Here is a 27237-nt window from a genome sequence, read left to right on the forward strand (position 1 = left end):
ACATTTTTCATAACATTTTCCATGGCTACTCCCACAAATGTTCTAGTGCTTTTACAGCTAGCAGACTTCAAGGCTTTGAATCTGTAAAATCTGAAATATGTGAACAATTCAACAGCTTTATACAGTGCATTAAAAGGTCAGCCCGGCAGATGTCACAGTCACACTTTTGCTTTTACCTACAATTCTTTTTAAATGAATGGAATAAGAAGAAAAAGTTATCATATGAAAAAGATAAGAATTGCTTTAGCTGGGTTAGTTTAATGTGATACTTAAATGATCTATAATTTTAAGTTCATCTGAACTTTGAATACTTACTATTGCATCTTTTGATGCTTTTTTCTATTTAAAGACTGAGCGAGTAAACACATACTATGTATTATTATGCAATAATTGTTTTGTGTATATATCTCAACTGAGCATAAAGTGCTCAGGGTGAGCTATTGTGAATGGTCTTGGTCCGTCATGGGTCAACATTTTTTACTTAAACAACATCTAACCTCTGTGCCAATCTTAATGAAACATGGCACGAGTTTTCTTGCATGAACCTCTTTCAAAGTTGCTAAAATGAAATGCATTCCATGCATAAATCTGGTTGCAATGGCAACCAAAAGGAAAGCCTTATATATTTGGCATAAACACATCGTCTGGTGACCTCCTTCGTGAATTTCCAAAATATGCTATACCCAACTCACAGGCAAATTTGTCCTTATTTGCTCATAGTGAACACCTCTTTTAAATGGCCAGGAAGAGAGTTCAAGTTTATAGACAAGAACAACAGTCAGATGAGCGATATAGTGTCATCATGGCACCTTATAGCTGAATCATTTATGAAAAATTGTCCAATTATAGTTCTGTGACTTGTATGATTTGCAGTATTCATTTCGCTGTCTTCATGCACCTTACAAAAGCCATTTTATTATCAGTGTTCCATATTCTGTTGTAGCATTTATTCTTGAAATTCGTTATTTTTCATATTTTTCCTAATTGTTATGCTCCCGAAATACAATTTCGCCGGAGCATAATAGTTTCCAGTTTGTCCTTCCTCACTAGTTCCCATAGCAACCTTCAATTCTTTAACCGATCTCTTTCATATTAGGCATGTAGGTACCTTGCATGGACCTTAACCTTTGATGAGGTCACTGGGGTCAAGGTCACCAAGGCTAATAATAGATTTTTTCCGTTCACACTTTTGTCACAGTTTTCTCATAGCACATTCAATACTTTAACGATCTCTTTCATATTTGGCATGTAGGTTACCTTGCATGACCTCTTCCTTTTGATGAGGTCACTGGGGTCAATGTCACCAAGGCTAATAATAGAATTTTTTAAGGTGGTTATTAACACATAGATTGACATAGCGCATCATCGGGGAGCATCCATCAGTTTCACTGATATTCTTGTTGTATGTTATATACGTGATCATAGATACTGTAAATTTTGTCTTATGCCGACATGTTTATAATGTAGAAGATGAGTACCCTGTGTTTATGCAGGTGCCCATTATATAACACAGATATGATTTGTTTATTCCGCTGTGTTTGAATGAAATGGAAACTTTGGTTTGTTCAATATGTTAATGGCCGATGAAAATGACAAGCACATATTTTTGATTGCAAAATGTGTGTATGTGCATGCTAATATATAACAACTACGTAATTATCATGCAAATTAGCTGTCATTTTAATTCTGCATGCTTGTATTGCATTGTTTATTTATATCTGATAAAAAATACTGATTCTTAGGTTACTTTATAAGTATGTTACTATTTTGCATGCTTACATGTTATAGGTAGTTAATTATAAAGTAATCCTTGTTTTGGTGGTATTATAATGTATAGCAGCATTTGTTCTACGAAAGTGCATGCGTGTTGCATCATATGACTTTGTTTTCTTTAACTATTCAGGTTATTTTATATAATTATGAAATTAAACTATGTATTATGGCCCTGTGGCCTGACTGCAAATAAATATTCGTATTTGTATACAGTTTTTGTAATGTGATGTATGGTGGTATCATGTTGTTTCACTTTTTGATCAATATAACTATTATGCATACAATGTGTTATTATTCTTACCTCAAAGGAGCCATATCAATACAAATTACAACTTTCCTTCAAGTGAACAGGTTGACACGAGTGACTGGTGTATCGGGCATATCTAGGTTTTAAAAATGACAATGAGATTTACTATACGGTTAAACATTGTTATAACTGGTGACACGATTACAAGCGGTACATTTACCGGTAGTTTCATACAAATGTTACATAAATTCATGTGCCATATCAAGTACAAGCGGCACGTACATCGATAGTTCGCATACCCATGTTCAAGTAATATCTATTACAAGAGACAATTGTACCTTAGTTGGCATAGTCATGTTCAAGTGAACAATGTCGCATGCGTGATATCATTCAAGCGTCACGTGTATCGGTGGTTTATATACGAATATTCAAGAGATCCATGTCGCATGCGTGACATAACAAGCGCCACGTGTACCAGTAGTTTGTATACCCATGTTTCAAGATACATAACGCACGTGTGATATCAATTACAAGCGGTACATGTACTAGTACTTTGATATAAATGACGAGCGTCACTTGTAACGGCGGTTGACATACGCATGCCCAAGAGATCCATGTCGCCTGAGTGATGTTCATGGCAAGCGTCACGTGTACCGTTAGTTGACATACGCATGCTCAAGAGATCCATGTCGCCTGCGTGATGGTCATGACAAGCGTCAAGTGTACCGATAGTTGACATACGCATGCACAAGAGATCCATGTCGCCTGCGTGATGTTCATGGCAAGCGTCACGTGTACCGTTAGTTGACATACGCATGCTCAAGAGATCCATGTCGCATGCGTGATATTAATGGCAAGCGTCACGTGTACCGTTAGTTGACATACGCATGCCCAAGAAATCCATGTCGCCTGCGTGATATTAATGACAAGCGCCACGTGTACCAGTAGTTTGTATACCCGTGTTCAAGATACATAACACACGTGTTATATCAATTACAAGAGGTACATATATAGCCTTGTTCAAGAGATCGGTGTCGCCTGTGTGATAGAAATGTCAAGCGCCACGTGAACCTTTAGTTGTCGTACCTTTGTTCAAGAAATCCATATCACATACGCGATATATCAAGCGTCACGTGTACCGGTAGTTGGTGTTACCTTGTTCAAGAGATCCATGTCGCCTGTGTGATAGTAATATCAAGCGTCACGTATATCTTTAGTTGACGTACCCTTGTTCAAGACATCCATGTCACATACGTGATATTAATATAAAGCGTCACGTGTACCGTTAGTTGACATACGCATGTTAATGAGATCGATGTCGCCTGCGTGATATTAATGGCAATCTTCATGTGTAGGGGTAGTTGACATACGCATTATCAAGAGATCCATGTCGCCTGAGTGATGTTCATGGCAAGCGTCACGTGTACCGTTAGTTGACACACGAATGCTCAAGAGATCCATGTCGCCTGCGTGATATTAATGGCAAGCGTCACGTGTACCGTAAGTTGACATACGCATGCTCAAGAGATCCATGTCGCCTGCGTGATATTAATGACAAGCGCCACGTGCACCAGTAGTTTGTATACCCGTGTTCAAGATACATAACACACGTGACATACCAATTACAAGCGGTACATGTACCGGTAGTTTGTATAGCATTGTTCAAGAGATCCATTTCGCATCTGTCAACTTCATGAGAGTGCCAACCGAGATGTTTGATGAGATTCTCGCACGAGTGAGCCAAAGGATAACGAAACAGCGCAACAACTACAGACGTCCAATTGAACCAGGGATGAAGCTATCAATTGCGCTGCGGCATCTTGTGTCTGGTTCAAAGTACCGTGATATGCGATTCGGCTGGAGGGTACCCCACAACACTATTTCTCTTCTCGTGCTAAAAATAAGTACCCGCTTAATTTACTATAGTGTTAAAATAAATTTAAAAAAGGCTTCTGTTAGTCATTTTAATATTTTTATATATTTTAATGTCTACGTCTAGCATCAGTTTATATGAATTGCATTGTGTTAAGTTATTGGTATAGGATAAAAGGCAAATAGATGAGTGCGCGCATTACAACACTAACCTTCTAAATTGTATATTGTAATTAGTACTGTCTTGTGCGCATATCTTGAAATGCACACAGTTATAAGAACATTTTATGAAGTAGTATATTTTTACTTTATCATCCACTCGCTAAAAGTCATGGATTATCTACTACATGTGTCATACACTTATAATCCACGCGAGCTTATTATACTGTTATCTTTTACGCGTCAGGTCTGTAGAGCAGTCATAGATGAGTATGCTGACAAGGTGATGCCGTTGCCAACAACAGCTGCCGATTGCACGCGAATAGCGGACGGCTTCAGGGACAGCTGGAATATCCCCCATACTCTTGGTGCTTTTGATGGCGAACATATTGCTTGCAAATGTCCACCAAGATCCGGGTCTACGTATTTTAATTACAAGAAGTACTTAACCGTTGTCCTGCTAGCCCTGTAGGATTCTGAGTACAAGTTCGTCTGGGCTGACATTGGAGGCCGTGTTGCTGCATCCGATGCACAGTTGTGGAACGATTCCAACCTGAAGGAAGCAGCTGAGAACGGAGACCTTAACCTGCCAGAACCTGAAGTTTTGCCACATGATTCTGAGGATGTGCCCTACTTTTTCATCGCTGTACGTTGTACGTTGGTGTTCGGTACTTTTCCGTTTCTCTCACGTTGGGCGAACGTTTTGTCCGGTACTAATGCATTTCACTGCCGTTTTATCCGGTAGAAGTCCTTTACTCGCACAGTCATATCCGTTAGCCGACCGTTAATTATCAGGTACATTTCCGTTAAACGTTCGTTTTTTCCCGTTATAGCACCGGTACTTGTGCGGTAATTGTGTGTTTCCTACGCTTCACACACCGTTTGCGAGAATCTTGAGCGGCAAAGCAGGTAATTTAATCACCGGATAATCAAAATCTGCATTTTTGTGCGTTTTTTCTCCGTTGCATATTCGTAAGTCGGTCTGACCGGGCCTTGTAATTTTGTAATTTGCTCAATTCGTTTCTATCTAAAATCATTACCCATATAAATCGCGTCTATTCGACGTTAACCGGTTTCATAATAACAAAACACATTTCACAATGTATAGGCTCAAACAAACTTGGAATACTTAGGGAAAACGTAGAGCAAAATAGGAGGTAGCTTCACCCAGCTCCTTTTTTTTGGTTCATCGCTCCTGTCCCTTTAAGGCATCAACATTGAAATGATGAATATCCTCCAAACTTAATTAATTTTGTCAAGTATTCGATAACAACACTCACGAAGCACATGTGCTTACACCTGTAATTAAATACATTTTACTTACATATACCCTTGATATAACACATAATCAGAAAATGTCATCGTCTGTTCCGAATTTCCACACTGCTCACTTCTTTAGCAGCTCCAGGCACCTTTTGGGATCCTAGATCTTTCCATTGGTATACTTTTGACTGTGTAGTACCATTTGCATTTCAATTTTCTTGTGGATGTATCATCAGCTACGAAAACTTAGTTTTCTATACGGTGTCAAGCGTTTGGGTATGTAGGAAGTTCGTCAGAAACGGTTAATGACGCTATTTTTGCATTGATACTTCATGCTGCCAATCAATGACTGTATGCATACAGACACATCCTTAAACTCTATATCTACAGGCGTGTACGAGTACTTTAAAACCACAGCTCTTCTTAATATTCGCACAATAGTGTACTATAAATTAAATAATCTTATTATGTATCCCTGATTTGAAGTAATCTAAGACCAGAGCACATTTTCACCAACATTTCAAGTTGAAATAATAGACTCGTACTTATATTTTACAAGCAAAAAAAAATTCTGTAGGTATCAAATTATGTTCAAATAATGAAGTGTTCTCTGTCTAGTTCTCCGTATATTGAATGCGATTGTTTTACGATAAGAATACCTAATAGGTCAAACGCTTTTCCATTGCCTTTCTAAAGTCCCAGTCTTACACAGAGCAAAATTCATTTAGACAACTATCTGATTGGAATAATTTTAGGTTCATGAGGATCAATGTTGACACCAGTACTTCCTTCAACATTCAGATTTACAAAAAGCCTTATTCGTTTAATTTCTTGTTTCATAAAATACATAGTTTTGATGATTCATAAAGAGTCATTTTGATGTAAACGTCGTATTTCTTAACACTTTAGTGTGAAATTCATGAAACAACAAGATATTTGTTTGTCAGAAACACTATCAGTACGTCCCCTTCTGTGCCGCTTTGAAGCTATATATTTGACCTTGACCTTTCACCACTCAAAATATGCAGCTCCATGAGATACACATGCATGCCAAATATGAAGTTGCTATCCTCAATATTGCAAAAGTTATGGCAAATTGTTAAAGTTGGAGCAAACAAACCAACCAACCAACCAACCAACAGGGCAAAAACAATATGTCCTCCCCCCTATAGTGGAGGTGGAGGGGGACATAGAAATAACAAGATGCGTTTGTGAAACACAATGTCCCCCTATATGACGTTTGACCTTGACCCTTCACTACTCAAAATGTGCAGCTCCATGAGATACACATGCATGCCAAATATCAAGTTGCTATATTCAATATAGCAAAAGTTATTGCAAAATGTTAAAGTTGGCGCAAACCAACCAACCAACAGACCAACCAATAGACCAACCAACAGACAGGGCAAAAACAATATGTCCCCCACTACTATAGTGGGGGACATAAAAAGCAAGGCAATCAAATCACAGCGATAACAACGTTGAACTTCCATCATATACCTTTTTGGCAAATATGGAAGTTATGTATTAAATAATAATAACAATACAGTGTTGTTGTTTTGTCATTTATTAAGTATACAGATCATTGCAAGATTCTGATGGCTTTTCTTGAAATGCATCACCAGCCGTCTGGAACACTGAAAAAAAGGCAATGTATACTCTGTTAAGTTATGGTGAAAAACAAATTATTTGCATTTTTTGTACAAAAATAAATTAAAAAGGCTCACATTATACTGCAAGCAATTCATAAGTTGCCTGCTGGTGACCCCCCCCCCCCCCCAACATCATTAACAATAGTGCATTGTCTGTATATTACCATCAATTCAAGATTGTATGATTCAATCTCAATGCTTTGTTTTGGTTAAAATTGGTACAATGAATCATATTTATTTTAAGCTAACTCACATGCAATAGTTACCGAGAAACGGCTCCGAATGGAAAAAAAATCTTAAAATTTAAAATGTCAGTCTAATAAGGGGCCATAACTCTTGAGCTATGAAGGTATAAATCATTATAATGTCAGGGTCAAAAGTATTTTATGTGGTGTGTTTGTGTTGAAAGTGTTTACAGATCCATGGAAGTGTTAGCGATATGTAGAAAGAATTATAAGCATTCTACAACATGTGTCATCACTTTCAGACTCTACCTGGGACATTTCAAAGGTTATCCATCACTGAAATGAATGTAATAAGTTGAAAAAAGGCTATATTTAAGGTAATAAAAAATATATTGGTACATAATTTGAACCAAACTTCTCAGGCAGTTTCTAATAATGGACTTTAATCAAAGGTTTACCAAAAATGGAATTTTTTTAACAAACAAAAAAGGCATGCCATGGCTAAACTATTAATTAAATCTTACCTACCATAGTGATTTTATTTACAAATGATCAAAGAAATGAGTGAAAATACATACTGTCTATGCTCACAAGTGAAATAAAATCGCTACCAGAACCAACACATTTTCACTTTATTTCATGACTCTCTGAACAAATTGTATACTATTATAGTTCTTGAATACATTCATATTGGCGAATTTGGCAAGAACCAGAATGAAATGTCACTTTGATTTTCAAAAATTTGATTCTTGAATCATATAAGATTTGTTAAAGGGCATATTGACAGCTAAAACGGAATTTTATTCTCTGAAATAAATGTATGCGTTAATATGAACTTATTTATATGTTTCTTAAAGCACAGACCTTGCTTTATATATTGTAAATATGTACATTACTAATTAACAAGAGCTGTCAGAGGACAGAGCGCTCGACTATTCAAGTGCTTGACAGTATAACGTAAGCCATCATGGAGAGGGGGTATAATGTGTGTGTGTGTGGTCATTTAATAGATATTTAAAAAAATATAAAAAAATAAAAAAAAGAAAAATTTGAGGGGGGGGGAGTCAAGGTCATTCAAAAGTCAAGGTCAAATTCAACTTGCCAGGTACAGTACCATCATGATAGTAAGAAAGTATTTGAAGTTTGAAAGCAATAGCCTTGATACTTTAGAAGTAAAGTGGATCTAAACACAAAATTTAACAAAATATTCAAAGTTACTAAGACAAACAAGAATATCAGTGAAACTGATGGGTGCTCCCTGATGATGCGCTTTGTCAATGTATGTGTTAATAAACACCTAAAAAATCTATTATTAGCCTCGGTGACCTTGATCCAGTGACCTGAAACCTCATCAAAAGGTAGAGGTCCATGCAAGGTACCTACATGCCAAATATGAAAGAGATTGGTTAAGTATTGAAGGCGCTATGAGAAACGGTAGCAAAAGTGTGACAGAAGGAAGTCTATTATTAGCCTCGGTGACCTTGACCCCAATGACCTCAAGCCTCATCAAAAGGTAGAGGTCCATGCAAGGTACCTACATGCCAAATATGAAAGCGATTGGTTAAGTATTGAAGGCGCTATGAGAAACGGTAGCAAAAGTGTGACAGAAGTAAGGAAGTAAGTAAGTAAGGAAAGACAAACTGGCAACTATATGCTCCACCGAAAAAGGGGCCATAATTCTGTCGCAATGCTTATTACAGTTGTCTGATCTTGTTTATAGATTGAGAACATGTTGGTAAAGAAGTACGCAAAATTTGTAAGCAATATGTCAAAGGACATAGAAAATATTTGAGGTTGTACGCAATTTTTAACATAGATTTATCAATAATATTCATATTCTAAGTGAAAAAAGGGCCATAATTCTTACAAAATGTTTGATTCAGTTGTCTGCTCTTGTTTATAGATTGGTGTCATGTTGGAAAAGAAGTATGCAAAATATAAAAGCAATATGTCAAAGGACATAGGAAATATGTGAGGTGGTACGCAAACTTTAACATTCCAACGCTCACGGTAACGCCGACGCCGGGGTGAGTAGGATAGCTCCACTTTATATATATATATATATATATATATATATATATATATATATATATAGTCAAGCTAAAAAAAGTTATCCCCACGAAACTTTTTGTGGGCGCAGGAAATCGTAGTAGTATTAACATATCCAGCTATGGGCATGCTCACTGACCATAATGAATAATGGAACAGTAGTTTTGTGTAGAAAATATTCATTAAGATTGTGAATGTTGTGGGCAAGATTTCGATCCCCATAAGCACTAAGACCACAATGTAATAATATTTTTTTGGCCCTTCACTAATCTTTTTAAACGATTTCATCAATGTTCCTTATACATGTACATTTATTTTTCATAAAAATCGGACATGTGGAATGTTGAATATTTGCCATTGCATAGAGAAAAACCATTGACATGCCCCCTTAAATTGATTGCAGAAAAAGTTGTAAACCAAAAACAAATAATAACAAAGAGCAGTGAAAAAAATTGGCCATTATTAATTTAATTTCAAAGAACAATGAAAATTTAAGGCAACAAGAGCTGTCAGAGGACAGCGCGCTCGACTATTCGAGTGCTTGACAGTATAACGTAAGCCATCATGGAGAGGGGGTATAATGTGGGTGTGTGGTCATTTTATAGATGATATTTAAAAAAAAAATAAAAAAAATTGTTGTCTTTTTTTTTTTTTAGGGGGGCGGGGGGGGGAGTTCTGGGGTGGGGCATCGGGGATGGTTTGGGTGGAGCCCATTGTGGTATGTCAGGTAAGTGTTGTTTTGTCAAAGTATGAATCAAATGTGATCATAAATCGCCTCCGATGAAACCGGTAGGGGACAATAATGAGCGGATACAAATTTAAAGGATAGAACTGAATGTTCAAACCTTTTATCTTGTTTGAACCTGATTGGCTTTGCAAATCGCATTAATTAATTGTGGTGAGCATTGGTGTTTTGTTTCTTGGAACAATGAAACGGGATATGTGATTTACTAAGAAGAATCAAAATCATAATGTGGCAAATGAATATTTATCTTCAAGTGTGAGTGATGCCAAATCCAAACTCTGCATATTGAAACAATATGGTCACCATTTGAGTGAGATTTAAAAGAAATATTTTTTAGTGGCCTAGGACCTTTGACCTGAAAGTATAAATTCAGCATATAACCTGATTGTAGCGAGTTGTTGAATGAGCTTTCTTGCATATATACTGGTATGTGAAAATTGAGTATTAAGTGTGACTTTGACAATGAGATGAGTTATTCCAAACCTAAGCTTTCCATTTTGGCTCGTTATGCATTTATACTTCACATTGCACCCTCTTTCAATTACCTTGAAGACTCTCGTCACACCTTGGGGAGGTTGCTGCTGGGAGATAATTTTTAGGTCCAGGAAGCGCTCGGAAGCAGTCAATATAGCAGTAAGCATCTTCCAGCACCCTGTTATGGAGAGAAGAGTATTGGGGTTTATGGTGAGAACTGTGAGTGTCATTCTTTTGTACAGTTGTAGTGGCAGCCATTGTGTGAATACTCATGTAATCACTCTCACTTAAGTATCAATAGCTAATTATATATATATATATATACCATTTTACTGCTTCAGGTCACTGTGACCTTGACCTTTGACCTAGAGACCTGGAAATCAAAAGGGGTCTTCTACCAGTCATGATCAATGTACCTATGAAGTTTCATGATCCTAGGCTTAAACTTTCTTGAGTTATCATCCGCAAACCATTTTACCGTTTGGAGTCACTGTGACCTTGACCTTTGACCTAGTGAACTGATAATTGAAGGGGTCATTTGCCAGTCATGATAAATGTACCTATGCGTTCTTGAGTTATCATCCGGAAACCATTTGATGGACGGTCTGACCGACATGTGCAAAACAATTAACCCCCTCTTCTTCGAAGGAGGGCATAATAAATTAATTTTGTTCAATCTATCTATTTATCCATTAAAAAGTTCACACTTTCAAAACAAATATAATACAAACTTGGTCATAAACAATAATAAAATACCCCTGCTGTCCCTGTGAATGTTAATGAGCGAGGATCAAGGAATCAAGACCATTACTCTTGGATGTGAAATCAATGCAAATAAAAATTGTGTTTTGAAAATCTTCTTTTCATGCTGATCACATATTTACAAGTTTGAATGGATAGACAAATCCACAACAGACCAACCAACATACAGACTCCAATATACCAGGAATAACCCCACATACCGCATTGACACAGAATATTTTGCATGCTGTCTTCACAAGATAAGAAAAACATATTTACATGTTTGGCGATTTTAAGAGTTATTATGCAATTGTGACCTTGACCTCAGAGATATTGACAATTCTTTGGCATGACACACCGTTCAATGATGGTAAACAAATGTGCATTTTTTTTCTTTAATCTCACAATGAATGACATAGTTATGGCCCAGATAAACTGACAACCAAACTTAGATAGATATTCAGTCACTATTTATTCCAAAAATTTGTGTTGAAAGCCTGTCGACAGGTGTCGCAAGCCAGTGTTATAGGACCTAAAGTCAAAATCCATGTGACCTAATTTTTCGGCCCGGCATGGCCCACGTTTGAAGTTGGCCTAGAGATCATCTAGATTAAACTTCTGACCAAGTTTGGAGAAGATCGGATGAAAACTACTTGAATTAGAGAGCAGATACCATACTGAATGCTAAAAAACGCACAAAGTGACCCTGTTACCTAGTTTTTAGCCCGGCATTGCCCATGTTAAAACTTGGCCTAGAGATCATCTAGATAAAATTCTAACCAAGTTTGGTGAAGATTGGATGAAAACTACTTAAATTACAGAGCGGACAGCATGATGAATGTTTTAAACGCACTAAGTGACCCCGTGACCTAGTTTTTGACCCGGCATGGCCTATATTCAAACTTGACCTAGACATCATCTACATACAACTTATGACCAAGTTTGGTGAAGATCCAATAAACACCTTGAATTAGAGAGGGGACACTTAATACAGAGCCATCGACAGACAGACAAGGTCACTCCTATATACCCCACTATACTATGTTTCTGGGGATATAATAGCAAATAATCAAGAAATATAAAACAAGATAATCTTGATAATAATAATTAATACTCAAGCAACAAACATATGAACCAGGTATCGCATTGTGGAGCACTAACCAGTTTTTACTGCGGAAGACGACAAGCTACATTCTGTGTGTGATGGGCGGTTGGGAACCATACCCTTCAATATGAAAACTTGCCAGCTTCTAAGTGTTGCACACAGAGGTCAGCACCTTCACTGTCTCCAGCTCAATCTCTAGGTACACCTACCTATATATGCAAAAATCAATTGAGTGAAACCACTAGTTTGATTATCCATTAGATGCATTCTTGATCAAACATTAGAGCAGTAGTACCCGTGTGATTTACAATATGGGTATTTTTACTGGATGCTGTAAAAATAACAGTTTGCTTTTGTTCACGTCAATGACCATGATAACACATTAATGGCTATAAAAGAAATAATGAAATTAGCTGAACAAACGCGAGTTATCAACAACCTATGGCATAACTAGCAAAACCATCAGTACAGTTTACAAAAAAAAAAACGCTTCTTTTGAAAAATGGGTTGTTTGTACAGTAACTGTAACACTATTTACTTACTTACAGTTTCGTTTCACATTCATATGCATTTTCTAAATTTTGGCATTTAAATTACATAAAAAATATGAGTGAAAATAGTTTCATGCATCGTCAGTTTTAAACAAGAGTGCCAAACTGTTACAAGATATGCCCGTTCGAAGGTTTTGGACACCATGCTCAATGCTTGAAATGCACTAAGTGACCTCGAGACCTAGTTATTGACCCGGCATGACCCATATTTAAACTTGACCTAGATATCATTTAGTTTAACATCTGACTAAATTTGGTGAAGATCATATGAAAACTACTTCAATAAGAGAGCGGACACCATGCTAAATACTTGAAATGCAATATGTGACCTTGTGACCTCGTTTTTGACCCTGCATGACCCATATTCCAACTTGACCTACATATCATCTAGACACAACTTCTGACCAAATTTGGTGAAGATCGGGTGAAATCTATTTCAATTAGAAAGCAGACACCATGCTAAATCCTTGAAATGCACTAAGTGACCTCGTGACCTAGTTTTTGACCCGGCATGACCCATATTTGAACTTGACATAGATATTGTCTAGACACAACTTCTGACCAATTTTGGTGAAGATCGGATGAAAACTATTTAAATTAGAGAGCGGACACTGCTGTGGACGCCGTCCGCCAAGGGTGAAACTATAATACGTCCTGTTTTTAAAAACGGGCGTATAAAAAAAGGAGAGCATAAGATTTGGCTGTGTGAGAGGGTGTTTTGCTGCGTAAATGCGCGACTCTCACGCTGAATGCCCGATACTTGACAGGCGCATGAATGTTGATGCAAACTACTTCAATTAGAGAGCAGACACCATGCTAAATCCTTGAAATGCACTAAGTGACCCCGTGACCTAGTTTTTGACCCGGCATGACCCAAATTCGAACTTGACCTAGATATTGTCTAGACACAACTTCTGACCAAGTTTGGTAAAGATCGAATGAAAATTATTTGAATTAGAAAGCGGACACGAAAAGTGTGACAGACTGACAGACAGTGCGAAAACTATATACCCCCTTTTCTTCGAAAGGGGGCATAAAAATAACTTATCCATAGACATCGGATGTATTTTGTAATGGGAATGCTTTGGAGATTACCATAACATTCTGTGCACACGTAAAACCTTTATGAAGAATCCTCAACATTAAAGATTTATTAATATTTTTGAAAATTAAGCAAACATTCATTTTTTTCCATGAAAGCATTACAATTATGGCTTTTTATAAGTATAATATGATGTATGTAATAGTTTTTTTCTTTTTAATTTTATGTTAATGTTGAACCATTCAATCACTTTAAAAACATTGCAAGTTATTGCATTTCCACAAAGCAAATGAATCTTAGCAGGTAAATTCAATGAATTTATCATTGGTACCCCCAGCTGATAATTTTAAAAATCTGTATAGAAGTTCACCAGATGATGTTTTATGCAAAATATGTATGTTCGCACTGCAGTTTTTGAGAAGATAATTTTAAGTGTTCATTAGATATATATTATAGAAGGAAAACAAATTTGATCCGAGGGTGGGGCAAATATGATCCAATGATACTTGAACAATCTTGGTGAAGGTCCACAAGATGAACTTTCATGCCAAATATCTTTGCTCTAGGCCTTGTGATTTATGAGAAATTTTTTGTTTTTGAGGTTTTTTAATATACTAATAAGGAAATTACATTTCCCTCCCCAGTGGGGCAATTTTGACCCCAGGAACATAGTTTGAACAATCATGGTACAAGTCCCACCAATTAACCTTTGAACTCTTAAGTGTAATCTTGAGTTTGGAGATTTTGACGTAATTCTTTCTTATGACACACCGTCGAGTGATGGTGAACAAATGTGCTTAATGATTTTAAAATCTTACAATGAATGACACAGTTATGGCCTGGACAAGCTCATTTATGGCCATTTTTTACTTTTGAACTAAAAGTGTGACCTCGACCTTCGAGATTTCGACATTATTCCTTCCCATGCAACACCGTCAAATTATGGTGAACACATGATTTTAAATTGAATTTAATTCTGACAATGAATGACATAATAATGGCCCAGACAAGGTCATTTATGGCCATTTTTGACATTTGAACTCAAAGTGTGACCTTGACCTTTGAGATATTGACGTTTTCTTGAGCAGTGACCGGCTGTGTCATGATTGTGAACATTTATTGTAAGTTATTTGAAATTCCTCCAATCAATAACAGACTTACGCTCCAGACAAGCCTAACCCGGACTTTCATACTGACGGACTGATCCACATACACCAAACCGCCAACTGTGACAAATATGTCGAGCTCTCCATAAGTGGGCTCGACAAAAAATCGACTTGCCCACAGGTAAAGGTCCACCACACAATGTTTCATGCTAAATATCTCAGCCCAAGGCCTTGCAGTTTCAGAGTAGATTTTTTAAGTTTTTCCTTTTAGTTGCCAGGGCAACAAGGATTTCATGGAAAACAATTCTTGGAGCAACATTGAAGGAGCTTCATGCCAGGAATATTCCTGCCAGTTTCATCAAGCTTTGCCCAAAGGTTTAGTAGGAGATATTGTTTAAGTAAAAATGTTGACATATAGACACCCATCGCAAAACAGACAAAGACCAGCAACAATAACTCAAGTTGAGCTATAAAGGGTACATCTCTGAAATGACTAAATCATCCTGATGACTCTTATGCAAGAACCACTGAAAAATGATAACAAATTTGATCTAATTTGAATTTCACTAAATTCATACACCAACATATGCAGACAGAAATTTGACATTTTCAATCAATTAAGGGGCCATAACAGTTTAATTTTACAATGGCTTCAAGGCCTTTCCCCAATTTGGAATGTCAAAATGAACTTTTGCATTATAGTTTATCTGTCTTCAAGGTAACAATCTGGTAAAAATATTATACATAAGACAAGTCGGTCAATTAACAGGCGAACAGCTTTGTTGTATACTTAAATAAACCCAATTTTAATGCCTATTAACTTCAAGTTTCATTCAATTCTATGCAATTGCTACTGAAAAACAACTCTGGTCTGAAAAGTAATTTAGGGTTATCTTTTCGAATCAATACTAGGCTTATTTATATTACATACCCTCAGGTTTGTATACTTGCCAGTTCAGGAGGCGTTATAGAGCGCTATCAGTTTAATGATTATTCCCCGAATATCTTTCAGGTGTGCCAGCTGGGGGCTCCTGAATCACCTTGATCGTTTTCACTACATGCTCACTCTCAGTGAAGTGGCGCTCCAGGTTTGCGTCCGTCAGGATGGCCGCACTCTCCTCTACCCTCTGAACAACCTCGCGACGGCTCTTATCCAGGCAGGTTGAGGTCAGGAAGCCAGTGAGAAGGAGATCGGCCGAAAAAAAAATAAAGCTAAACAAGCAAATTTGTTGAATTGATATCCCCCGCCAATATGCTTCTGGACACAAAAGTGTTATATTTGACACTCAAAAAAGCATTTTTTCAAGATACAAAGGGCCAAAACCCCGTAATTAACAGACTGTGTACAATGCCATTTGGCGTGCATCGTCCTCTTATCCATATATACTCATACCAAGTTTCAATGAAATCGGCCAAAGCACTTTCAAGATATGGCTCTCGACACAAAAGTGCTGGACGGACGGAAAGATGGACGGAAGAACAGACAGAAAGACGCCAACGCCAAAACATTAATAAGTAGATGTCCAAGAAGAATGAATAATTTACATAAATCAAATCCTAAGTTTACGCTTACATTGTTCAATGTGCGGGCGTCCGCTAGACCATTCCCTCGCACCGCTTCAGGAAGTTCTTGATTGCCGTTAGTGCATTCCGCACCGTCTTCAGCTGGTGAGTGGTGTTGAGGAACTGTCGTGGACCTCCATATGGCCCATCCACAACAGCATGTCACTCAACACCACTCCTTCCAAGTAGCCAGACAGGGCCAGGAACCGGTTGATCTTCATGTTGACCTCTTGTGTTTTCGACTCGTTTGCCAACCCACCTGGCCTGCTCCGCAGGAACATGTAGTCTACATATGAGTCAACGAATGAAACTGCAACAAGTATTATTGGATGATATTCTATGCTAGATGGTGAAATCGCATATAATTTAACTAACAACCAGTAATTCCAAAGTATTATAAATAAATAATATTTATCTTAACTTTTAATGTACTTATATATATTTCCTCACGGTTTTTAATATATATACATGTTGCAATAATAATGACTATCAATTGAAATGTATATAATTAAAAAAAAATCTGGGAAATTTGTTTAAATTGTTGTTGTTGCTTTTTGTCACTCGTTTGTCGCATATTTACTACTGAAATGTTTTATTAATTGCGCGTGTATTCAAACCACACGTAAATGCTTGTAAATAAAAATTATACTACGGGAGATCACTTCATTTTTGTCCCCATTTTGCTAATTATGAGTTCATTTTTTTCACCATCGAAATATATACGGTATTACAATATTTGATAAGCATTCAGTTTTCTTTCGACACATTCAAATCATACTTTTCTAGCCGCGTCATGCGTTGGCTAGCGTAGCTAAAGCCCTGTCTGCGCAGTTGCGCAGTCTGGTCAGGAGCTGCGCTGTCCGCTGTATATCACGCAGGTTTCGTGGTCTCATTAGGTATCTCCTGACCTTCTGCGACCTGCGCAGGCTGGACCATAGCTACGCTAGCCGCATATGGCATTAGACCCATTTCTGCATGACGCGAGTCTATAAAAATATCTTTGTTTCTTATAAATGGCACATTTAAGCAAAATACTTTTCGATAGAAAATTGAAGTCAAACTGTGTTATTTATAGCAAACTGGCAAATTTCGGTAGCATTTCAGTCTTTCAAGAACGATTTCCATACCGACTGAAGAGTACGGCAAACATTTACGGTTAGATAATGAAACGATTTCCATCTTTTCATGACATTAGTTTTTTCGGTAGTTTATGTTTCCTCATCTTGAAAGCAATACTTTTTTATCAACGTTTATCGATAGTCCATTGTGTTTTCCCAGGACGATTTAGTACCGAGTCAAGTATTATTTAAACATAAAGCACACACACAATAATATCGAAAATGATCAATCCATACAGTTTGTTGTTTTCTGTTGTGATTTAGCGAAAATTTATAAATCATTTCCGATTGTCACGAATTTTCCCAAATGAACTGCGTTTTTCTTATCATTATGAAAACATAATGAAATGGAAATGATATGAATAGTAAAATATAAAAAAAAAATCTTTTATTTTATTTTTTTGCTTGATTTTTTCCGTTTTTCTTTCTTTGATCTGCTAAAAATAAATTCGGCTGTTATTAAGGTTGGTAACTAATAGCCTCATCTGTGCACATGCACATATGGACGATGGTCCACTGTCGCCCAACTAAAAATACTAATGCTCAGTGGCGGGCGCAGTAAATGGTTAAAGTGAAAGTAGATGTCGCCGCCATTTTGAGTGGTTGGTAAACTGTGGTTTGTGTCCAAATAATTAGACGGTATCTTTTGTATATTGACCCCATACTTATGTTGTCATTGCATATATTTTTATTAATGGGTTTCGACCCGTAGCCTTGTGTTCGCACTACATCATGTTCGCCTTGGGTTCTGTTAACCCTTCGATTCAGTGAAAGTAATAAACGGAGAAAAAAAACATTTTTTTAAATTGTATTATTCATAACAGTAACACAATTGTATTTGTTGTGTGTTGTACATATTTGATATCTGATACGCAAACATATTCTTGAAGTGAAATATTTTGCCAACAATAGTTCTTCCCCATAGTAAATACATTATCCTACCGCACCCCAAATTCGACGACACCTAAATTCGACGATGTTCTATTTATATTGATTAAATGGATGATTATTGTCTTTGAATCATTTCAAAGTAATACAGCCGAGTTTAAAATTATTATTTTCTGCTATTAAATATTTCATTATTTCTTTCATTATTTGCTAAATATTGCTTCATGTAACCGTTACATCGTCGAATTTCGGTCCATTGCATTCGGTTCTTTACACCCTTCGAATTTGGGTCACACTGGGATATTACATACATGCATCTAGTCCAAATTTTTGACGCTCTTAAATATTAAGCTACTTTTTATATGGGTAAAGTATCTCGCGCATCTTATAAATAAGACTAACATGCATCATGCAGAGATCTCCCTCTGGTTTAGTTCAAACCTGTATATTTTAGTTTGATTGCATAGGACGTATTTGAAAAAGCTGTAAATTTTGTTTCCGGTGCCTAGAACCAGTACTTAGTGTCTATAGGGAAGATCTAAAGAACGCTTTCACAGTGGGGATCAAACCCGTGACCTCCTGGTTGCTAGGCGGACACCATATCCTTTACGCCACAGCTACCTCAGGGTTTGGGGTAACGGTACAGTTTGTCAAGGTATTCCGAATCATTAGGCATTCTGAATCCACATTTTCATTTTAAAAGTCTTAACGTTTGGTATGCGATTTGAAAGGTTATTGTTGTTTCTAAAAATTTAATCCCCCAGCCTGTAAAGAATGAAGAATCATTGTTTTTGATGAAAATGTTGATTCAGAATGCCTAATGATACCTGTACCCTGAGGCGGGGGAAATAGGGCATCATTTAAAAAAAAATTTGGACTTTAAACCAAACATGAGAAACAATATAATATGTTTTTTTAATCACTTGATTAGTCTTTATTACCGCCAAATTAAATACATAACAATTCTATTTAGTTTTAAACATTTTAAACTTGACAGTTCTGGGTCTAGGGCAATTAATTTGCTTGAGTGTCGGGTGAATTTTTATCTGGGGAAAAATTAATATTTTTTTGTTGAGGGAATGGGGCCTTATTTTGGCCAAGTCTTGAATCGTTATAAGACGGTATATAATATTATATTTACCTGTCAATAATATCTGCAAGGGGAGTTAGACAGTATAGATTGATATATACATGTACATGGTCACTCTTAATGTCACTCAAATAGATAAAGTAATCAGTATTGCTATTTAATGGTATGTTTTTTTCATGAGAATAAACTTAAGGTTAATAGTGATTACTTTGTAAAATAAAACAACAATAATTTACGAATTAAATCAAGCAGTAGATGGTACGTTCATAAAAATATTGGTGACATGTGGAGTAGAGGAGTTACACGTTAATGTCAGTACACGAAAAATTAATAAAACTGAAAAGAAAATACTTGAAATGAAGCGAAAGATATTAAATATTCTTAATGTGGTTTGATCGAGGATTTAATACATTGCTCGTTGATACCAACACCTGTATTATTAGATTTACGGTGTGGTTCATTCTTTGTTAGACTCACAGACTTTTCCTTAACGCCAACTTAGATAAAAGTTGAATTCCTTTTTTCATCTTTGTAATCATAAGTGGAGTTTGTGTGAATCCTGTATACAATTATGAGATATTGTTAATTAATGGCATTTTCCTCCTTTTCAAAATCTCACCACTGTAGACAATACAAAGTAAATTACATTGGTGTTTGCATTTTTTGTGGCCGTTCGATTGATCTACGTTCAAAAGTCGAACTTCATGTCCTGTGACTGTAAGTAATATTAAATACGTTCAAAGAACAAACAACTGCAGTGACTTCAGCGCTTTGATTGTTGTTGCTATTGGTGTTTTGGAAGGTATCTTACAAATGTAAAACCGTCTTCAATGATTCGTTTACTTTTCAAAGACGGCTGCCGAACAAAGCAAACAACACTCATGCATCCAACTTATCATTTCAAATGTCAGAAAGCTGGCAACTTATAATTGCAATTATTAATTGGCAATTGGAGATTAATGGTTAACATGGATTATATGGATAAATACTCTTATGAAACAATGCCATGCGTATTTGTTTAGATCATCTAGAAGAAATCAGTCTAGGCCTTAATTAGCGGATAATGACTAAACACGCGTTTGTTCCCATCTCTCAGACATTTTTTATTTGTACAACAGTTATAAAAAAAACAAGCCCTTGCTTGCCAACCCGGGAGAGCAATCGCCAAAGCAAAATCTGTTAAATTAAGCTGTCAAAGAATGGGCTTGGAATAAATCGCCGACATTTAAGTACACATACTAAATCGTTATTACAACGGGGATGACAAGGTGGAAGTATTGAAATGTGAAAAGGTTCCTAAAGACGGTAGGATTGTTTACATATGCATTTCCCTTTTAAAATAGCATTATTGATAAGCAACTTCATCAATGATTTGTATTGTGTTTTTTTTTCTTGCTGTACTGACAAGTTTGCATCGAAATAAGATACATAGTGTACACATTAACATATTTCTCAATTCTGCTTAATTTCCATAATGTTAAATATTTATGAGTCGTGTTCTGTGAAAACTTGGCATAATGCATGTGCGTAAAGTGTCGTCCCAAATTAGCCGTCCGCACAGGCTAATCAGGGACGACACTTTCCGCCTAAATTGGATTTTTGCTAAGAAGAGACTTCATTTAAACGAAAAAATTCATAAAAGCGGAAAGTGTCGTCCCTGATTAGCCTGTGCGGACTGCACAGGCTAATATGGGACGACACTATGCGCACATGCATTATGCCCAGTTTTCTCTGAACACGACTCACATGATAGTACAAATCTTGTTTATGGTATTGCTTTATTATTCAGAATGCACGCATTCACGTATATATATTTTGTGATGTCTGCATGTATATTTGTATTAGATAACTACTGTTTTAAACGAGTATACAATATATTTCACACAAACATACTTGTCTGTATAAAATATAATTTGAGGATATATTAAACAACGTTACATTACGGCGCATTTAGCATGCACGTGTATGGTTTCGCATCAAGATATTGATGCCAATGGCAAAGTGTGTTTTGCAGTTTATCAACGTATGGGGGATAAGGCGGTGGGGTTTGTGGTCATTGAAATGTAAACATCATATGTTCATATTAAGATGTGTAAATATTCCAGTTTATGGCAGTTTTAACGGGTTTAAACTGGATTTGTTATTGACTAAAATGTCGTTTTGACACAAGACGCAATAACCTTAGAATAGAAATCCGTATAGACAGACAGACAGACAGACAGATTTTTTATTCGAGACTTATACATGAGTTATTTTCCAAGTTGTTTGCGAACGAGACATAGCCTGTAGCAATAATTTGTGATTCATGCATGTTGTGTATCGTGTTATTTCTTAAAAGTTGACCCAGCATTTGTAAAAATATTGCAAGACATATACATTTCCAGAAAGGAAATTCATTTCTGCGTTGAATAAGACCGAGATCGTGAAAATCGCTGCACAATTGATGAAGATATGGCTGTTCAAAGCGATGCACCCCGTTTTGGGGTGATTTTGAGTTGCATACCTTGTTATATATATATTTGATAGTGAAATTTTTTTTTCAGAAAAGTTAATTTTTCGTTATAATATGATTATTTATCATTCAAAATGATGTTTTCACTAATTAATATCATATCCACACGCTAACCACCTGTGGTTTAGTGAATTATAACAGGATTTGAAACATGCTGCATCTGAGAAGTGTTATCGTCTGCGCGATGGCTTCGGTCTATGTCGGTGTCTTCTGTCAAGGTACAGTTTATAGTTACATATAGTATGAAAGTGAGCAAATATCTGATACAAGTATGCTAGTTATGATTTATTTAACCCATTTATGCTTAGTGGACTCTCCCATCCTTCTTAATTGGATCAATTTATTTTCCAAATTAGGGATGTCTAGTTTATTTATTTCTATATTAAGAATATTTCTTACAAAAATTTCTTTAAGCAAACAGCGCAGACCCTGATGAGACGCCGCATCATGCGGCGTCTCAGCTGGGTTTACGCTGTTTGCCAAGGCCTTTTTTCTAGACGCTAGGCATAAATGGGTTAATGCTTAAACAATGACAAGAAAATGTAATGCGAGTTAATGCTTAATATTTGTAAACGAATGTGAGTTTATGTTCCATAAAAATATAGGGCAGTGTTACATACAGAACTATGCGATACTAATTTATTAAAGAATGTAAGAATATGTTTTAATAAAGCATGGCAGTTGATGCTATTTATTTATTATACGCTAAGTGGTGAATTATTGACAAATCTCACTTTAGCTGTGATATTTTTAAATTCACCTGTATCCCTTATCAGTGACATCATTCAAGACTGCCCCTAGCTCAGACAAGTTTCTTTGTTTACACTTTCTGTCTGTTAAGCAAAATGGCTTCAGATAACATCAATTTGGGTGGAATTGTATTAGAAAATAAAGAGAATTATGAGATTAAAATTAAGAAAAAGGGTGAAAGTACCGGTAATAAACACTGTTGCTTAGTAGCTATCACTTTTATATAGGAAAAACATTGTTGCTTAGCACGGGTTCGTTCCAGGAAGAAAATTCGATTATGTTAATGAAATCTTTCTACACAATGTTATTAAAACATATTCTGTATAAATCAAATTGTCTTAGTTATTAAAAGAACAAGTAGCAAGGTTACAAATGTTAAATGATGTAAATAATTATATACATGTATTTCTCATAACAAATGCAAAATGTACAAATATACATGTAAATACAATAGTCTAAAAGTTCATGCAATACAAGTACTGTTACTGTTGATGTGTATATATAAATTAACTTTAAATTTAAAAAAGAACTTGCCTTTAATAACTTGAAACCTTAGTAATTCATCTAATACATAATTCAAAATTTAAAACTTTGGTTGTAAAAATATCAGTCAAAACTGAACCTAAACGCTAACCATATTGCCTGATGTGTAGTTTTTGCTAATTGACTGACAGTTTCAACTAGATCTAGACATCATTACAAGTAAATAGATAACTAGTAAATTTTATTTTGTATGTACGGTAGTTAGCTGTACACATATTGAATCCTGTAGTTCTTGATTAATACCTAAATGTATTGCTTTGTGAAATACATTCTGGAATTAATCAAGAACAACAGGATTCAGGTTCCTAGGTACACGCATTTCAAAAACTTCTGGACAAATAACAAGATGCCAATTTAATTCCCATCATCGAAGCGTAATTTGCCATTTTGCTCTATGTAAATATTGCAGTGTACACAACATGTAGTGAATCCTTTGTATGAGGTTAAACCACGTGACCTCTGTATCGGTCAGCTCAATCGTGATACATCGGCTATCTCGGATTCCTCCGTATGAAATAAATCGTCTGCTGATCCAGAGTGCGGTCAGCTAAGCAATTAGTGACGTCACAGCAGAACACTGTGCTATTGATTCCTGTTAACTTTCCGAGAAAGTGACATCTTTTTCTTGTTTATTACCTCCCTTGTTTTCTTATCTATGGCGTTTTCTCCCCTGACTTTTGATTGAAAAATGTTAAAGTTGTAATAAACACGAACGTGTTCTCCTGTTGTCGAGTCATGACATTAAAATCTGTAATGTTTAACTTTGATGAGATACATAATTTGACGGTATTGCCCCGAAAGCAAACGTATCCTCAGTTACAATCATAAAATGTATTATCTGTTAATTATCGTTGCTTTGGGGTTTCCTAAGTCGACTTGGGACATGGTGAAAAAGAGAAAATGGTGGTATTAATGTTAACCACAAGAAATTTTGCCATTTCGTTTTGAGACAAACTTAATTTTATAACCCAAAGAAGTTTTTACTCCGATCCAATGCTCAGCTTCAATAACCTGCCATGGTGTTCTCGAAGCCAACGTTCAAGATGAATTACGTTTACTTTTTGAAACTAGAAACAGACGATAACAAGTGATACCTCCTCAGTAACTCCTTATAACACTCTGCCACCAGAAATAGTCCACAGCTGTGCATTTTGAGGAAAAAATCTTAATTAGTACGGAAATACCCAGTTTTTTTTAACAGAACAGAACTTTATTTGTTTTCACAGGTTACAAAACAATGACATTTTGTAATAACATGTGAGCATATGTATAAGATAATTACACAGATATCAAACAAACAGTATTATATACGATAAATCATAGTAGATCAATTGGGAAAGTGGTTGTCATGTGAAAATTCTCCAGTAGAGGGTCAGTAACATAATGGTTATTTAAACAATATATTGTCTACAAACAAAAGAAAATTTGGGTTTCGAACCCGTAGGTGTTGGATAATTAATAGTTAAGTACGTATGTGAATTCGTTCTAATTACAAAATAATGTATAGTGATCACCAACAACAACATTTGTTATAATAGTACTTCTACAAAAGTAACACAAACAACAACATTAAATAGTTAACAGTTAGTGGTGGAATATTTATGTGGATACACTCCATATTAAAGAGTAGGATTAATGATTTACAACAACAGCGTTAGTTATAATAATACTTCTAGTAATAGTAACAACAACAACAACGATGCTAATAATGATAGTAATACTGATAATGATGATACTAGTAATCATGATGATGATCGAGATGACGACAATGGTGATGGCCATGATGATTATGATAGTGGTGATTATAAAGCTAGGAAGAGCAAATATTACGATTACACTTACCATAAGACAGGGAACATAGTTCCTAGTATAAATAGAGTACTCTCCCGTCTAAAAAAATGAGGGAGGGTAACCGTCGGGGAACTATTAAGCAATTAAATAGTTCGGTTAGACGTTTATCAGGAATTTCAGTTCATAAAATGTAAACGGTAATAAGCGTACAACCCTCTATGGTGCCCCTGCGTTGTGTGGATTGTCGATAGAAGCGATAACTGGCATTTCATTGACGGGAGTGTTATATAAACGTGATGAGACAGTGTAGCGTAATATTTCATTGATGGATGAGTTGGACTGTTTGTAAACGTAATAGAGTGGAACTTTTAACAATGGCAATTGGATTATTTCGTGCGCCATAGCGAGGTAGGTTTTATATTATTATGTGGGTCATTAATTTTAGAGTATTAGAGGTATACTTCTCAAAAGAAAATACTGTGTCTTTAGGTACGTGTATGCAACTATTTTATTATGAGCGCCGAAAGGCATTGATTAAGTGTTTCATAAATAAAGCTGTGTTTTTAAGTGTGACAGGATTGTTAGTGCACATTAAATCATGGAATTTAATGACGTTTGGACGGAGCGTATAATTAGAAGGGATTAATTTTGTTCTTTTTTCTTTGAAGTGAGGACATAATAAAAAGTAATGCATTTCGTCCCCAATGTCGTTTGTATTACAGAGGTTACACTTTCGATTCTCATGGGGTATGAAGTTTTGAGAAAAGCGGCCAGACTCAACTGGGAATAGATGGTTGCCGGTGCGGAAATGCAGCATACTTAATCGTAGTGATTGAGGTAAGGCTGTAAGATAATGTTCAAAGTTGGTATTATTTTTAAATAATCCATACATTTTGCCTTTAGATGAACATTGTATCTGCGCATTCCAACACTGGATAAACTGATCAGTTAAAGTTGTCTTGACTTGCTTATGTATGTTATTTGTCGAAATGTTCTCTTGCTGTAACCATAAAAATGAAAGGCCAGTAGAGTTTAAGATGCTGGCAATAAAGTTAGTCCATTTATTGTTTATATGTGAGTTTATCATAAATTTATACATCAAAAAGGAAAATTTAGTGTGTTTGCTTGTTATTATCTTGTTCCAAAACCTTATCATTCTTGTTTTTATAATTATATCCAGCGGGTATCTTCCAAGTTCTGCATATAAGCAATATCTTGGCGTAGATTTTTTAACTTTAATGATTCTTCGTAGGAAAGAACAATGGACATTCTCGATTATGTCTAGATTCTCATATCCCCATACTTCACAACCATATGTCAAAATAGGGACTATAGTTTGGTCAAATAGTTTGATTTGCAGGTCAATTGGTAAATTAAGATTATTTATTTTTGTGAACACGTGGAACAGTGCCTTGTTGGCTTGTTCTACGAGATATTTTCTACAATTTAAAAAACTTCCAGATGAAGAGAAAAAGACACCTAGATATTTGTATTCTTTGACTGTTTCGAGCAATTGGTTATTTATGTAGAATTTATATTTGGAGGTTTTAGTTGTCCCAAAAACCATAACTTTAGTTTTGGAATAATTGACATTTAATTTCCAAGTCGTGCAGTAGTTATAGAAGCAATTCAGTTTGTTTTGGAATTCTTCTTCATTTTCACCGAGGATTATGGTGTCATCTGCATATAGTAAGATAAGTAATTTTAGGAAGTGGATGGCATCATTTATATTAACTTCTAGACTTATTCCATTACACGTTTGTTGTAAGAAAGCATCAAGATCGTTCATGTACATAGAGAAAAGTATAGGAGATAGGTTTTCTCCTTGTCTCACTCCTAAAGTACTAAAAAACATTTGGGATAGTTCACCATTGAGAGAAACACAGGATTTAATATTAGAATACAAATTTGTGATAATGGTGAATATTTTACCTTGAATTCCAAGTTTAAGTATTTTATGCCACAGACCTGTTCTCCAGATAGAATCGAATGCAGCCGAAAAATCTATGAATGAACAA

At 35.9% G+C, this 27237-nt stretch overlaps 1 long non-coding RNA gene across 2 annotated transcripts; it reads right to left on the reverse strand.

Annotated features, from left to right (window-relative positions):
• Nucleotides 1-6865: 6865 nt before the first annotated feature.
• Nucleotides 6866-16157, reverse strand: LOC127834800 (uncharacterized). 2 transcript variants are annotated; one of them, XR_008028201.1, is made up of 4 exons: nucleotides 15912-16157; nucleotides 12322-12470; nucleotides 10491-10597; nucleotides 6866-6951 (listed from the first exon to the last, which is right to left on the reverse strand). It is a non-coding gene; the product is annotated as an uncharacterized LOC127834800 (long non-coding RNA). The 2 variants fall into 2 exon arrangements; XR_008028200.1 differs by lacking the exon at nucleotides 15912-16157 and having other exon boundaries at nucleotides 12322-12980.
• Between the last annotated feature and the right edge of the window lie 11080 nt (nucleotides 16158-27237).

The sequence above is a fragment of the Dreissena polymorpha genome, chromosome 6 (assembly GCF_020536995.1).
Source record: "Dreissena polymorpha isolate Duluth1 chromosome 6, UMN_Dpol_1.0, whole genome shotgun sequence".
Classification (NCBI taxonomy): domain Eukaryota; kingdom Metazoa; phylum Mollusca; class Bivalvia; order Myida; family Dreissenidae; genus Dreissena; species Dreissena polymorpha.